The following is a 17,272-nucleotide window of genomic DNA, read 5'->3' as shown; positions in this document are numbered from 1 at the left end:
AACGAAAAATCCATTACTTGATCTGAACCATAGAGAATTTATATCCTCTTTCCCTTTCAAGACATATGATCATGAATTGTTCTAAACTGTATGTCAGGTTTGTCTGATAGGGGGTGGACTTTACAACACAGGGTCACTGGATAAATAATGAGGGGTATATGGATATTTTGGGGTGAATTACAGAGAAAAGGAGCTTAAGACTCAAAATTCAATGTAAGTGGTTTAAATTCCATTTTCTCTTTTGTGCTGAGTGAAGTTAAAAGTCACCCTAACTCACATATATTTCTAACAACATATAAACTAATCACGGTTCCTTGTGGACCAGGCGAGCCTCATGGCTTGGAGGAGGCCTGGATTTGGGGCCCACACCTGCTTGTCTTGCCGTCTCAGCTGGGCAACCCAACAGTTCAGTGAAGGAAAGTAGAGCCTTTTAAGGGACAAGTGAGCCAGGGATGTTCTTAGGCTACCTCCCAGTTCCAAGGTCCCTCTCAAAGTGAAAAAATTATCGAAATGCAAAGTTTTAGAATTTTTTTAAATATGGAACAACACTTTCTGACTGTCTACTTACCATTTCTCTCTGGGCTGTATCTCTTCCCATAGTGCCATAATTTGAAGATAGAGATATAAATACAAATAAGTGGGGTAGTTTGAACATATTTTTTACCCTGCCACAAATAAACAAATTTCAAGGAAAAAAAAAAACCTGTTTGTTCCTAAAAAGCCTGGCTAATGTGATAATATAAAATGCTCTGCTTTTTAGACATCAAAAAGATATCGTTGTGAAATTTAGGTAAGAAAGTATGTCTACTAGGGTTACAGAGACAATAGCTCAAAAAGGTCACCAGTTTCTTAGTATTATGGTTGTCTGAAACTGAGCTCTGTAAGAAAAGACTATCCCCTGCGGAGTGGCAAGAAAACAACCATAAAAGTGGCCTGCTTAGTCACATGGAGTCTTTCTAAGGTTCATTAAGAAAGAATATAAACATACAAAAATCAAGATTTTGTTCCTACAGCGGCTGCATATCATATAGATTAGATAAATGATTTATGAGCAGAATCACAAGGTTTAGAAAATAAAAAGTCTTAAATCTACAAATTAGGTCTAATCAAGGCATTGATATCCTTTACAAAACACCTTTAGGAGACATCGCTATGAAGGTATCTAATTTAATACTGAAGTACCTCATTTTTGAGTCAATTCCACAATATGTATACCTCACAAAAATTATACAATTAAAACACTTAAGTTCAGAACTTAAATTATTGCTTGTTTACATATAAATTGGATTTTGTGTACCTTACAAAACTTCGGCTTAGTCAGCACTGCTAAAAAGCAAAATAAAAAACACATGCCAGAGGTGGAATCTGTTGTGATATCTGCTGTCAATTTCAAAAAACAAGAAATTTCTCCCATTCTGGAGGCCAGAGCTGCTGGGAACAGAATAATCATGGTTCCAAAGCAGGTGTCCTTAGCTTGATTGGAACCAAGGCTTAATTTCGCTGCTCTCCTTGCCAGTAAATGCTTTTTCTGAAATTCAATAGTTAGCAACTTATGAGTAGCTAGCAAAACATTTACGGAAGTAAAGGGCTTACCTGGCTTCTGTAGCTTAGATGATGTTGAAAAATGGAAAGTAGGGGGCCGGGGAAGGCAGAGGGGAAGGGTCAGGATGAGGGAAAGGGAAAGCTGTCAGATCATTTCAAAGGGAACTCTAGTTTGCTTTGAACAATGAGAACAATGGAACAGATACTTGTTAATATCAGCAGCCTCTTGTAGGCTCCTTTTCATCTGTTCAGCAAGTGGAAACTGTGATGTGGTCTTTAGAGCTTTCTGCAAAGGTGCAACTGTGACTCTTGGTTTTTCTCTTATTGAGCACTCTGTACCTCCAGTGCTGTCCATGTGTCTGTTCTGCTGCCTTCCCAAATGCAGGCTTAAGAATCAGAGACCTTTCACTTTATTTGCAAGAATTCTTTTCTTTTCCCCAGATGAAACTGTAATATTCTGAACTAGACTAATTTGATTAGCCAGGGAAAACAAAGCAAGAAACCAGTGTCTGGAACTGAACAGGAACAGAACAAGAGCATGGTTCTCCTTAAATACATACAATAAATACATTCAATCTGACATGAGGATGAAGTTTGCTTGTCAACATTTACTTTGCAGGAGAGATCTAAGTTGCACTAAGGTGAATGCAGTGAACAGACTGAGAGACGGTCTGGACGCGACTTCGGGCTGTCAGGAGAAGAGGCGGCTTCTCCAATGGTGGCAGCCAGAGTATGCTCCATGCTGGTGCTGAGGCCCAGCTGTCCGCTGATCAAGCTCTGGGAGAACTGGCCACAGGCCAGGTGGGTCAAAACAAAGAGACACAGCTCTCCAGACTGGTAAGTGTTTTGAGCAAGTGAGCCTGGTCAGCTGAAGAAAGAATCAACCAGCTACCTTCAGGGTCAGCAGTATTTCTGTAGGAAAACATACATAGAAAGTTGTAAACAGTGGGTTTTTGTTTGTTTGTTTTTTGGTATTAGGATATGAACTCGGGGTCTCACATTTGTGTGGCTGGAGCTCTACCACTTGAGGCATGCCTCTAATTCTAATATCTGAGTTTCTGATGAAAGCATCACAAAGCTCAGCACAGAAACATCTGACGACCCAGTTGTTCTAAATAATGCTTGTTAGGGGTCTTTAGACCCCCGCGCTTCCCCGGCCCACGGGAGAGATGGGGAAGGCACGCCCCGACCGGACGAGCCAAGCAAGGAAAGGGTCAGGAGGCCGCCCGCACCCAGCCCTCCCTCACCTGAGGACAATCAGACGGCCTGGGAGTCAAGTCGGTGCAAGATCTCGTTTATCGGGGAAGTACATGCCACTAATATAAGGCACAGGAGCCAATCAGGTCTAAGATTGGCAGGAAGGGGAGGCATGAGCTGTCCATCAAGGGCGGAAGAGCCAGGGTGTCACAGCCCACAGAACCGCCTCCAGGTTATAACCAAAGACACTTGTAGCAGCTGCGCGTTGTTGTGAGGCGCCGCCATCTTAGCCACATGTGGCCCCAAGACTGAGAACAGGTGGGGCCAGCTAGTTGACTTCCAGGTGTGTCCCACAATGCTAGTCAGAAAGGCCTCGTCTGAGTTTACATGACTGACATAGGGAAGCAGAGGTGCTGTTCTCACAGAGGGATGAGGACAGTACAACAGATCCTGTGCAATCTCTTGCAGGACACAATCTGCAAAAGGACTACCAGTCTGTTGTATTGAGTCATGCTATCATACCAAGCATAGCCTTATCAAATTTCATTTTTTGCACAAATATGACTGAACACAGTTGCTAAATGCCCTTTTTTTTTTTTGCAGCATATAACCCAGGAGAGCTGCTATTTCCTAATCTATCCCCAAACATATACAGATCTATTGCCTATAAAATGCCCCCTCTTGAGCCAGGCATGGTGGTGCATATTACAATCTCAGCTCTCAAGGCTGAGGCAAGAGGATCTGAGCTGAGGGAGGCTCTGTCTCTAAACCAAAACAACCAAAAAGCCATGTAACCTGTAATGTTAGCTCAGAGGATCACAGTTCAAGGCCAGCCTGGGCAAAAAGTTTGTGAGGCCTAGCTAACCAATATAAAACTTGATTGGTTGCATCCTCAAAAGGAGGTTGCTCACCTAGAAACCCCCCAATAAAACTAGAAGATATCCACCCTAAACAGAAGCACAAATCACAACTTAGAAATACACAAACAACTGAAAAAAGCAAGGCAACATGACATTTCCAAGAGTTGATGACTTCTCAATAACCAAATCCAAAGATAATAAAATTGTTGAAATGTGAAATCTAAGGAGAATATGGACTCCAAACATGCGTGATCAGAAAAGAACAACTCCATGTGTTATTATAACAAAATAATAAAGAATGCTCAAGACTGGTGCTGGTTATGTGCCAAGTTATGTTCAAAGACAAATTTAACAAGAGTCACAAAGGTAGAAATGATATAATTCAAACCCTGGAAAGAAATCCCCAAGAACAACAACAACAACAAAACTACTGCCAACCAAGATTACTATATTCAGAAAAGTTATTCTTTGTTTATTTTTGCCAGTCCTGGGCCTTAAACTCAAGGCCTGCACACTGACCCCAAGCTTCTTTTGCTCAAGTCTAGGGCTCTACCACTTGAGCCACAGAGCCACTTCCAGCTTTTTCTGTGTATGTGGTTACTGAGGAATCGAACCCAGGGCTTCATGCATGCAAGGCAAGCACTCTACCACTAAGCCAGAATCCCGGCCCCAGAAGTTATTCTTTAAATTGAAGAAAAACCTTCCATGATAGGCATAATCAAAAGTAATTTATGACTAACTAAGCCAGCATAGTAGGGTTCCTTTTTGGCCACATCCTTGCCAGCATTTGTTGTTGTTAGTGTTCTTGATAATGGCCATTCTTACTAGGGTGAGGTGGAATCTCAATGTTGTTTTGACTTGCATTTCTTTTATGGCCAGAGATGTTGAGCATTTCTTCAAGATTTGGCAACAAGGTTTTTCACTGATATTATTTTTAATGTGCTATAAGAAATTATTTCTTTTTTCTTCCCCACAGTTTATCCCCTTTTGTCACTGTATTTGATATTTCTACCCTGGGTATTATATATACATTTATCTGAATTAGGGAAGGGAAGGGGAACATCAAAATGGTGAGACAAAGGATAAAAGGCGAACCAATGCAACATCAATACTCACAAGACATTATGTTGGAAATTAACTATACAACTCAGGAGGAGGATGGGGAGGAGGGAAGACAAATAGAAGAAAAATGATGGAGGAGGTAACAAGTTTGACAAGAAATGTACTCACTACTTTACATGGGTAACTGTACCCCCTCTGTATATCAACTTGACAATAAGATAAATTAAAAAAAAAGTCTTAGGGAGGTGCTGTCTGCCTGGGCAGACCCTTAGATCTCAGCATCCAGAGTAGCTAGGACTACAGGCTTAAAAGTCTGAAATCTCTAATTAAAAGATGAATAGGTGAGTGGTTTTAAAGAAACAAGATCAAGCCAGAGACCAGTTGCTAATACTGTAATCTTAGATATTCAGGAGATTAAGATCCAATGGTCCAGAAGCCATCTTGGACAGATAAATCCAAGAGACTCTTATCTCCGGTTAGCCAGCAAAAAACTAGAAGTGAACGAGTGTCTTAAGGAGTGGAGCTGCTTTGAGAGAAATAAGCTCAAGGACAGCACCCAGACCCTGAGTTCAAGCCCCAATATTACCACCAAAACATCATCAACACCACCAAATTTTAATTATTTGCTGCCCATAAGAAATTCACCTGACTCTATTCTTAGTCAATAAAATGTTCAATTCTCAGCCAGAGCAGTAAGGCAAGAATAATAATAGAGAAACAAAGTTTGTCCAAGTTATCCCTATTTGCAGAGATGGTCCTATACTTAAATGACTATAATCTCCACCTGCGATCTCAAATCTGATTAAGTATCTTTGGCAAAATAGCAGAATATACAACTAACATGTATGAATTAGTAGCTTTTTAAGATACAAGTAGTGAACAGAGAAAGAAATCAGGAAAATAGTACCATTCATAATAGCTTTAAAAAAGTGCCTAGGATCTACCCAAAAGACCACAAACAAGAACACACTAAAGCCACCAGTAAAATAATGTTCATTGCAGCACAATTTGTCATAGGTAAAATATGGAACCAACCCAGATGTCCCTTAGTAGACAAATGGATCAGGAAAATGTGGTACATATACACAATGGAATTTTATGCCACTATCAGAATGACATTGCCCCATTCATGAGGAAATGGAAGGACTTGGAAAAAATTATACTAAGTGAAGTCTCCCTCATAATAATAATAATAATAATAATAATAATAATTAGCACAGGTTTAGGCTACTCACAGCAGAGGATCATAAGAGCCTAATAGCTATGCCCTTATGAATGCATAAGATAATGCTAAGTGAAATAAACTCCATGTTATGGAAACAACTGTTATATCACTGTTGTAATTACTTTCAACATGCCATGTGAAATTGTAGCTTCTATTGTTGATGATCCTCTTATATCCCCCTTCCTGTACCAGTACCATCACTGTATCTTATCTGAGTAGATTGGAAACTGTATATACTGGTATTAGAACTAGGAAAGTGAAAGGGAATAAAAATCGAATGACAAAGGATAAAAAGACAAACGACCACAAAAGCAATACTTGTAAAACTGGTGTAAACCAACTGAACAACTCATGGGGGGAGAGGGAAAGGGGGAGGGGAGAAGGGGGATTGAAGGAGGAGGTAACAAACAGTACAAGAAATGTACCCAAGGCCTAACGTATGAAACTGTAACCTCTCCATACATCACTTTGACAATAAATAAGGAAAACAAAAGGGCCTAGGAATATACCTAACCAGGGAGTTAAGAGCTATCTAACTACAAGAATTATGAACATCAAAGAAAAAGTCATTAGAAGGTGGAAGAACTGCTCATATTCCGGTACGAATTCATAGTGTGAAAATGGCTATATTACAGGAAGCAACCTATAGATTCACTGCTATTTCCCATCAAAATTCCAATGGAATTCTTTAGAGAAATAGAACAAAAAAAGTTCCTAAAATTTATACGGAAACACAAAGAACTCTAAAAAGTCAAAGAAATTCGATCAAAAGGGCAGTGCTGAAGGTATTACAATATCTTATTTAAATTATACTACAGAGCTATAGGAACAAAAATAGCACAGTCGTAACAAAAACACACATATAGGCCAGTAAAATAGAACAGAGGACAAAGAAATAAATTCATGCAGCTAACACTATCCAATTCCCAACAAAGGTGCTGAAAATATACTGGAGAAAAGGTATTGAAAAATGTACTGGAAAAATTCCATAACCACATGTAGAAGAGTGGCCTTAGAGCCCTATCTCTCACACTGCACAAAAATCAATTAAAAATAGACCAAAGATCTTAATGTAGGATCTGAAATTTTGACTACTAGAAAACCAGCAGGAAATAATAGGGGGAAACACTTCAAGATATAGATTCCACAAGCTCAGGAAATGAGCAAGAATTGACAAATGACACACCAAATTAAAAAATCAACCCTGCCCCCAATAACCCAACCAATAAACAAGCAAATGAATTGGATAGTTCAGACTACTTCAAAAGAAGTAGTACAAGTGACCAGTAAAAAGACAAGTAAGGTGTGTGTGCGCTCCCGGCCGCCATGAGCTTCCTCAAAAGCTTCCCGCCGCCAGAGCCCCCAGCAGCAGCAGCCAGACACCGAGGCCATGCTGAACAGCAAGGGCCTGGGCACCGACACCCTCTACATCGCCAAGAGCTGCCTGTCTTGGTTAGATGGTTCTGGATTAGGATTCTCACTGGAATACCCCACCATTAGCTTACATGTGGTCTCCAGGGATCTAAATGCCTATCCTCAAGAACACTTGTATGTTATGGTGAATGCCAAATGGGAAGAAGAATCATGAGAATCTCTTTCTGATGAATAAGATAGTGATGATGATGTGGAACCTATGACTGAATTTAGATTTGTGCCTAGTGCTAAATCAGCATTGGAGGAGCTGTTCACGACGATGTGTGAGTGCCAAGCCCTGCACCCTGACTGTGAGGATGAAGACTCGGATGCTGACTCGGATGCTTATGACGAAGAAGCGTATGATGTGGAGGCACACGAACAAGGACAGGGGGATATCCCTACATTTTATACCTATGAAGAAGGATTATCCCATTAGAAGGAATGCTCTCTTAGTCTGTGAGCAGTCAGTATAACATGGCTGGAGTCTGGACAGAAGATTCAATAAGAGATTATGAAGATGGCATGGAGGTGGATACCACACCAATAGTTGCTGGACAGTTTGAGGGTGCAGATGTTGATCACTGAAAGGGCTTTAATCTTCTTTAAGATTCTCCTTGGAACTGTAGGAGGGAACTCGGTACCTCTTCCACTGTGGAGTGGGGCTGGTGAAAAGCTTTCTTTCCTTCAAAATTCACTTGAACCAGTTCTTTCTCAAGACAATGATACTGAGGCAGGCAGCAGGTTGTCACCAGCAGAAGAAATTATGACCTTTATTAACAAAGGTGAATTAACTTAACCAAGGGGTTGCTTGTAGTTTATCACTTACCCCAAACTTTCTGTGTCTGGTCTTACCTGAGTAGGCCACTACTTCCTGCCTTTGCTGCCCTTCTCTGACCACTAGCGGGACGCTGATGAAACCCACTGGAGCTTGGGGTGTGAGTAGTCAAGGGTGGGGTTTGCAAGAGAGTGTCTGAAGCTGAAATGCCTCTCTGGGACGTAAGGATTTACCCTTAAGAGACAAGGCCAAGACCACAGAGGAATTAGCCTCTGTTGTGTTCCACATGGACATGAGTCTTACTAATTCCAAGCCCAGATGAATGAATTCAGGCCTTGCTGGTATCTCTGGAAAACCCCAACTGAATCCCACCACTGACACAGTGGCTAGCTTCTGCCCTGTTTTACCATCTGCTCTGCTCTGGCCTCTTAGGTTATAGCCTTGAATTTCCACTCTCTTAGGTTCTATAACAGATCAAATGAACTGCGATGATGTCCTCAAAGTCCTTCCCATGGTAATTGTTTTGTCTTTGTAATAGTTCAACAAATAAATCTAGGTCTTCTATATTAAAAAAAAGACAAATAAATGTTCCATATCTTAGCCATTAGGGAAACACAAATAAAAAAGATATTGAGATTCCCTCTCACCTCAGGCAGAATGGCCATCAACCCCTCCCCTGCAAACAACAAATGGTGGCAAGGATATGAAGAAAAGAAACCCTTATATACTGTTTCTGGGAATAAAAACTAGTGCAATCACAACGGAAATCATCACAGAATTTCCTCAAAAACTAAAAACAGAAATATCACACACTGGTATATAAAAAATCGAAATATGAAAGGTGAATGTACAACTGTGTTTACTGCAATACTACTGACAATACCCAAGTTACAGAATTAACCTATGCGCCTATCAACAGATAAGAAAATGTGGAGTCTATATACAATGGGGTTTTATTCCAAGAATTATAAGATCATCATCACTGTAGAAAAATGGATAGAACGGAAAACTGCAGAACAGGTATAACTCAGGAAGATGAATGTTTTCTCTCATATTGGAATCTAGATTTAAATATGTATATACATTTTACATACAGACACACACGACTATTTGGGGGAAAAGAAAAGGACTAGTGACAAAGGGGCAATATCAGGGAGTAGAGGGGTGAAATCTCATCAATGTACATGGTATACATGAAGGAAAATGTCACAATGAAACTTATTGTTTGGTAAAATATGTTAATAAAAAATTAAGAACCACATGAAGCCGCATGGAGAAAATTATATTAAAATATGGATCAAATTTACATTGACTTTCTAAGTGTGACTGCTAGTATTACTAATAAGACCATCTAAGAGACACTTTTTTTGAGGCAATTCAATATCAACTTTATGTTTCTCCATTGGATAAGTTTATTTATTTAAATATATATATATTTTGGCACCAGTCTTGTGGCTTGAACTCAGGGCTTGGATACTTCCATGAGCTTCTGCAAGGCTAGTGTCCTACCAATTAACCCACAGCTCTACTTCTAGCCTTTTTAGGGTAATTAGCTGGAGATAAAGAATCTCATGGATGGGGCTGGGAATGTGGCTTAGTGGTCGAGTGCTTGCCTAGCATATGAAGCCCTGGGTTTGATTCCTCAGCACTACATAAACAGAAAAAGCCAGAAGTGGCTCTGTGGCTCAAGTGGTAGAGTGCTAGCCTTGAGCAAAAGAAGCCAGGGACAGTGCTTAGGCCCCGAGTCCCAAACCCCAGGACTGGCAAAAAAAAAAAAAGAATCGCATGGACTTTTCTGCCTGACCGGTCTTCAAACTGCAAATCTCCAGATTTCAGCCTCTGGAATAGCTAGAATTACAAGTGTGTGCCACAGGTGTCTGGCTTAAAAAAAATTAACACATTAGTTGTATAAGGAGGACTTCAGTATTTCATTGTGACATTTCCACTCATTTAAACAATGTATCATTATTAACTACCCCATCTATCTGTCATTTTCTCAATTCTCTACTATTTTCATGCACGGAAACAAACTACATCGATCATATTCATCCCCATTCACATTCTTCCTTTAGCCTTCCCTCCTCTCTCTGCTGGTGCCTCTACCCTGTCCAGGTTTGTTTTACTTTGGATAGAGTTCTAAGAGTGTTCTCTACTGCTGAGGGTTTGATCGCTTCTCTAAAGTGGACTGTGTAGGCCCAGTTACTTGTGTGCTGAGCTGCTTGAACATCTGTGCCAGGCACACGCTTCAGGCAGGTACTAGTTACTCATTCTCCTACAATTCGGACACATGCTTTGACCATGGAAATATAACTCTTCTTGAAATGTTTCAAGTGTAATAAGCAAATGATATAAGCAAGACACAAGATTGCTGGTGAAACACAATGAAACAAAAACACTAAGAATTAAGAGGGAGCAAATAAATTTGCTTAATTCTTTATCTTCCTAAACATTTATTATCATTCAGAAAAGGAAATACTAACTAAAATTTTGTCCTAAATGACTAATTCTTGCTATTTTATCATTTGGTTATACAATCATTTCAGTGCAAAACTAAGTTTATACACTACCATAGGCTCAATTAAAATATTCATACCAGAGCATTGTATGCTAAATGAAATCAGAAGCAATTTTCTAATTGCCTCTACCTTACTAGTTGATAACATACCTATGCCAATTTCAGCCTATAAAATACTCATTTTTGGAGTTGGAGATTTGGCTCAGTGGAAGAGTACTTGCCTGGCAAGTGCAAGGCCCCGAGTTCAGTCCTCAGCTATGGAAAAAAAAAATCCAAACAAAAACCCCAACAAAACCCCCCTTATTTTCATGTCTCTGTTCACCTGCTCATCGGCAGTTGCTTACCCGTGATGCATCTCCTTCCTGCTTAATCATATCCATTCCAGGCAGCTGGTTTGGGAAAAGGCTGCCTCCCCTCAGAGCAGGATCATTAACCTGAGGGCAAAAAGACAGGACAGTAGGGCATCCAAAGTATACATAAAAAAAGCTGACCACTAGGGCTGGGAGTATGGCCTAGTGGTAAAGTGCTTGCCTTGCATACATGAAGCTGTGGGTTTGATGCCTCAGAACCACATATACAGAAAAGGCCAGAAGTGGCACTGTGGCTCAAGTGTTAGAGTGTTAGCCTTGAGCAAAAAGAAGCCAGGGACAGTGCTCAGGCCCTGAGTCCAAGCCCTAAAGGGATTGGCAAAAAAAAAAAAAAAAAAAAAAAGCTGACCACTGACCTGCCTCCTCTTTTTTTTTTTTTTTTTGTTGTTTTTTTTGCCAGTCCCTGAGCTTGGGACTCAGTCAGAGCAATGTCCTTGGCTTCTTTTTGCTCAAGGCTAGCACTCCACCTCTTGAGCCACAGCGCTACTTCTGGCCTTTTCTATATATGTGGTGCTGAGGAACTGAACCTGGAGCTTCATGTATATGAGGCAAGCACTCTACCACTAGGCCATATTCCCAGCCTTCCTCTTTGTTTTATACCTATTTGAGGTATAATACTGAGGAAAAGAGACCACACAAAAATGGCTTTACCCTATTCTCCCATGTATGTATTTTGGGGAGAGTATAGAGAACATGAAAATAAATATACTAGCTGCCTTCAAAAGTATTTTATTTGCATCTGTACAGAAAACAAATTCAGAGATAACGTAAACATATTCATGGTATAACCTGATAACTTTTTGGCTGATTCAAATTAGACCAATGACTTACAACAGACATACAGTTATTACTATAAGCACACAGTCTTATAGTAAAGAGCTTTAATTTTCCCATAAAACCTTGCAAAATAATCATTTTATAGAACAAGAAAAAACACTGTAGCAGTTAGAAACTTTTCACAAAACTAGGGTTTACTAATATTAGAATTACATAACTACTCAAATCTCAATTGTCCATTCTCAAAATCACATTCTAAACTGAAATTCATGGGGATGCCAAAAACTTACTGGTGTCATTTAAACTTCTCGTGTCTCAGTTTCTCCCAAGTAAGAAACAAGATTCAGGATCCTTACCACCATTTTTACTTTGAAGAAACTACTGAGGTTGAGCAGTCACCTATCAGTATTTTTGAGTCCTTCCAAGAATCTTCTGTAATACCATGTTAAAATTACTAATCTATATAGCTTTACCTCTGAGCCAGCCAGTGTTTAAATTGTAGCCTGTTAACTTACTATCTCTTTGTTACCTAGTGAAGCTGGTGCATGCTTAGGGACAGAATTACTTCTATTAGTAAAAAGAACTTTTTATCTTTGGGTAGAGATTGTCCAGGAACCTTGTACATGCCAGGAAAGTATTGTACCATTGTATTGTATCCCTTGACCTCAAAAGGAATAGTTTTTGGATGATTAGTGTCATTCTCATTTTAAGCCAGTAGTCGGAAGCAGATAGTTTTGCTTTTTTTTAAAATCTGGTTTTACATTTAAAAATGAAAAAGAAAAATGTCAGTTCTTAATCTATACCCCCCCCAAATCCATAGAAATATAAATTCCTCAGTTTTAGAGATTCATTTAATATAGTTAAATTCCTTAAATAAAAGAAAAATGTATATGATGTAAAAGAAACATCAAAAAATTGTCTGACAGGGATTCTGCCATACTTATCTCACTGTTAGTAACTATTTCTGCCAGGTGCTTGTGGGTCATGCCTATAATCCTGGCTACTCAGGAGGCTGAGATCTGAGGATCATGGTTCAAAGCCAGCTCAGGTAGGAAAGTCTGTGAGACTCACATCTCCAATTAACTACCAGAAAACCAGAAGTGGTGCTGTGGCTCAAGTGGCAGAGCACTAGCCTTGAGCAAAAGAGCTCAGGGATAGCACCCCGGCCCAGAGTTCAAGCCCCATGACTGACAAAAAAATAAAATAAAGTATTTCTATTAACCTCATTAAACAAAGGTAAAAATATGGTGAAAAAACCTTCAAAGCATAAGTGGGAGTTGAGGGCAGACACTAGGAATGTGTGAAAATACAGCTAGTGCAGAAACAGATAGCTACGGTTAGTAGACACCTAGCTACTTCTCCCTGGTGCTCACCTGCTCGGGACCCATGGAGGACAGCCCTGACGTAGGCACGGAGGTCACTGAGGTCATGCTGATCTGTCCTGTCATCTGGTTCATGTTGCTCATGCCACCTGTGTTGGTCGCCATGGAGACATTGATGTTCATATTGTTATTGTACATGCTGGTGTTTGCTTGCTGCCCGAAGTGTGGTGGGGACTGTTGTGAAAACATGCTAGAACAGAGCAGAAAGATGAAATAAAATGTTAGCAGCTGGCAGCAAACAGAGGCAGCCATCTCTGAGCACTTATTTCTCAGGGATGTATCTACAGTGAGTTAAATGAACTGGGGGGGGGAGGGCATTTAGGGGGCATGCAACAGATGGTGGGGGTGGTGAGGTCTATAACAGGAGAGGTAGTGCTCCAGAAGGCTGCAAGGGAGTCAAACTATCTAGCTCCTACATCACTAGATAGTCCATGTATATTACCCACTGTCCTGGTAGCATCAGAGGGACCTTGTGCTTGTCTTAATCATGGTCCTGATAAGGGATGTCTAGGCCACTTGCCTTCTACAGCAGTTCTATGATAAATGGGTGTGGGAGCATCTGTTTAGATTGCAACTTTTACTCCTAAAGGAGAAGTGCTTTGCTAAAGCAGTTTTTGTAACTCTCTGGTACTTTCTTCTCAGAAGAGTAAACTGACTTATATAGCAGTTCATTTGGTATTACCCTTCTTGAGCAGGTATATTTTTTAAAAATGCAGATAAAACGAGAGGGTAATCTATAGAAGGTTTCCTTATCCTTTGTATCTGAAGGACATAACGAGACGGTGTTACCTGTTTCCACTCATGTTCCCTTGTGCCCATCGATTCATGTCTGAGGGGGCCTGATAGGCGGGGTTGGCCTGAGACTGCTGCATCATGGGGCTCTGGGTATGTGCCATTCTGGGTGACATTAGAGGACTCTGGGGAGTCGTGGCCCCAGTGAAGCCAGGGTCAGGTTGCTGACTTATTCCTTAAAAAAACACAACAGAAACCCAGAGATCATTAGTTTCATTGTGGAGACTAGCGGGGGGAAAAAGAGAGCATTCCAAATTACACAAAGAAACTTTCAAATACATAATCGTATGCTGATTAATTATGTACATTTTGAAAATGATCTTGAGCTCTGATCAAAATGCACAAAGAAAAAAAGGTCTCCCTACTTTGTGAAAACATTTTCGTACTCCATACCTCCACAGTTTGAGGGTCCTGTAGAGTCATGGCCAGAGTTACAGAAAGAAAATAGTATTCCTTCCTTAAACCCAATAATCAGTCCTTAAGTTACTTCAACTGTATTGATTAGATCGAGTTAAATTAATATTCCACTATACATCAATAGTGAACATATGGGACTTGGGATATGATTCAAGCACAGAGTGCCTGTGGAGCTGAGTTCAAACCCTAGGATGGCCAAAAAATAAAATCAACACACAAATAGTTTTTAATTTAAATTAAGTCATTTCATGATATGATGGAAGCATTAAAAAAAAGTAATTGTACCCATGTTTGGCTTGTTTCAACTCTATGGCACTGTTAGCACTACCCAAGGTTAGCAATAAAGGGTAAAAAAAGTACAGTATGTTTCTTGTTCATTCTCAAAGAAAATGGAATTTATATTAAATGGAAAGGAAGGACTTTCAGCAGAATTTACTGTCATCAAAAATAGGCTGTATGCTGGGGGCTCACACCTACAATTCTAGCTACTCAGGAAGCTGAGATCTGAGGACCAAGGTACAGACTCAGCTGAGGCAGAAAAGTTCTCAAGACTCCTATCCTCAATTAGCCAGCAAAAATCTAGAACTGGAGGCATGGCTCAAGTAGCAGAGTCCTGCGCCATGTGCTTGAGGCCCTCCATAAGCTCCAGTTACTCGCACCAAAAAAAAAAAAAAATCCCAAAAGAAAATTGGGAAGGCAGGCAACATCTTCTGAGTATTTCAGAGATGTACATTAAGTTCATTTTTGTTTAAGATTTGTAAAACTCACATGTGTAATTAATACTTAAATTCTTTATAGAAGATTAAGGCCCATACACTACTATTATATGCTATACATTACCTTTGTTTCTTTAAAGAATTAGGAGACTAGAATTTAGGCAACATAAAGTCATTACTGGCTATATATAGATATAGATAATTCCAACAATGGTTAGGGAAAGACATTTTGAATACTAATATTAATGTAAGCATTTACATCTATCAAAATTCAATTATTAAGTGAACGCCACATGTATACAAATCTTAATGTTCATTCATGACATTATATTTCTTAAGACTGACACTAAAGAACAAATCAATATGAAGAAAACTAAGAGGTCTCTCATTATGGATTCCATATAGTATTTCTCAAGAATTATCTCTTGATAATATAATCCTTAAAATCTAATTTTTCAAAAGCTTTAGATTAGCTATTATATGTAAGTTTATTATGTTGTTCAACATTTTGTATTTTATCTATTGATTTGTTTGAGTCAGTCTCAGAGGCATTCAAATATAAATGGAAATATAGGTACACTGTGTTCACAGGCATTGACAAGAACAGATACACTCATACACATTCACACGCCTGACAGACAGACACATACACCCTACACATACACACTTACTTCGGTCATTCTTAAAGTAAGACCTGCACTCAGAGAAAAGGAGGTACCTGAGCTGAGAGCCTGGAAGGTACTGTGCTGGACTTGGGGACTCCTGCCAGGCCCCAACTGTCCTCCCAGGTTTCCTATCATTCCCTGGTTAGCCAGATTCATCTGGGAGCCATGCAAAGAGCTGTGCGAGAGGAGCTGTGACCCATGACTGGGGGACACTGGGGAGAAAGGACTGGTGAAAGGTGGTGGGGATGTGAATCCAGTACCGTAGTTTGGAGGAAATGGAAACTGCTGGGCATTTGCCTGGGGAAGCCGGGGATTGCTCATGGTTGCTGGTAGACCACTAGGAGCCACCATGTTTGGTGTCATATTCAACCCTTGTCCTCTCATCATCAAAGTTCGTTGCTGAACCTGCTGTTGCTGATGCATTTGTCTCTGTCGAAGATGCTGGTTCAGGATTTCCCTCTGTCTCTGGGCCAGCATCTGTGCATTAATAGGTGCCTAAATCAAGGTTAATACACAGAGAAAAACAATGGAGTAGACACAGATTAAAAAAGAAACAAATGACACTGTCTCATCTATAATTACTTAGAAAATAAAATTCCATAGGAAGGAGAGACTGTAGAATTGAAAAACTGCTGATTAAGTACATGAGCTAATTTCTATATATACAATGATTCTGAAGTCCTGATAATATCCATTTACTCATATTGTGAGGGCACAGGTAACTAAAGGATTTCAAAAGAACCAACCTTCCTTCCTTCCTTCCTTCCTTCTTTCCCTTCCTCCCTCCCTTCCTCCCTCTTTCCCACTCTCTCTTTTTGCCAGTCTTTGGGCTTAAACTGAGCGCCTCAGAACCGTCCCTGAGCTTCTTTTGCTCAAGGCCAGCACTCTACCTCACTTAAGCAACAGAGCCATTTCCGGCCTTTTTGGTTTATGTGTTACTGAGGAATCAAACCCAGGTCTTTGTGCATGCAAGGCAAGCGCTCTACCACTAAGCCCCACAGTATTTTTTACAGGAAGATTTTGGTTTTTTTTTGGGGGGGGGACAAGGTCTTGTTATGTAGCCTAGTCTCAAAAGTTGCAAAACTCCTGTCTCCCAACGCTTAGGTGCTGTGATTATAGAGTATGCCATCATGCCCATCAGAAGACTGGTAGTTTAGAGTCTTGTTAAAGTCTTTGTGCCAAAAGGTGAAATGATACTCTCGGAAAGGCTTTAGGGGGTATAAAGAACAGAAGCACAAGAAGACAGACAGGATAAGAGTAAGAAAGAAGGAGAGGAGGCACACATGAATGGATGAAGGGAAAGTACTAGTAAGAGGGATGTACCTGTTTATGTGTCCTAGGAGGACATAGTTAAACCTTTGTCATTTGTGACTTTTATAAGGATACTTGCTCAATAAAATTCAATTGTAACCCTGAAATCAGAGCTTATGGCTCCATTATAGTCATGCATGGGCCCAAGAACATTGGCAAAGAATTTCAGATGCCCAATGTGTACATTGCCCGATAAGGTTGAATGAGGCAATGCCTTTCTATTGGTGATTTTACCGTTTAAGTGGTCACTAA

At 40.1% G+C, this 17,272-nt stretch overlaps 2 pseudogenes; one reads left to right on the top strand and one right to left on the bottom strand.

The window, feature by feature from the left end:
• Nucleotides 1–2,271: 2,271 nt before the first annotated feature.
• Nucleotides 2,272–17,272, bottom strand: part of LOC125344520 — a 41,014-nt pseudogene continuing 26,013 nt past the window's right edge.
• LOC125344519 lies at nucleotides 7,207–8,203 on the top strand (annotated as a pseudogene).

Source organism: Perognathus longimembris, unplaced genomic scaffold (genome assembly GCF_023159225.1).
Source record: "Perognathus longimembris pacificus isolate PPM17 unplaced genomic scaffold, ASM2315922v1 HiC_scaffold_139, whole genome shotgun sequence".
Lineage (NCBI taxonomy): Eukaryota > Metazoa > Chordata > Mammalia > Rodentia > Heteromyidae > Perognathus > Perognathus longimembris.
This window is presented reverse-complemented; position numbering and strand designations above follow the sequence as displayed.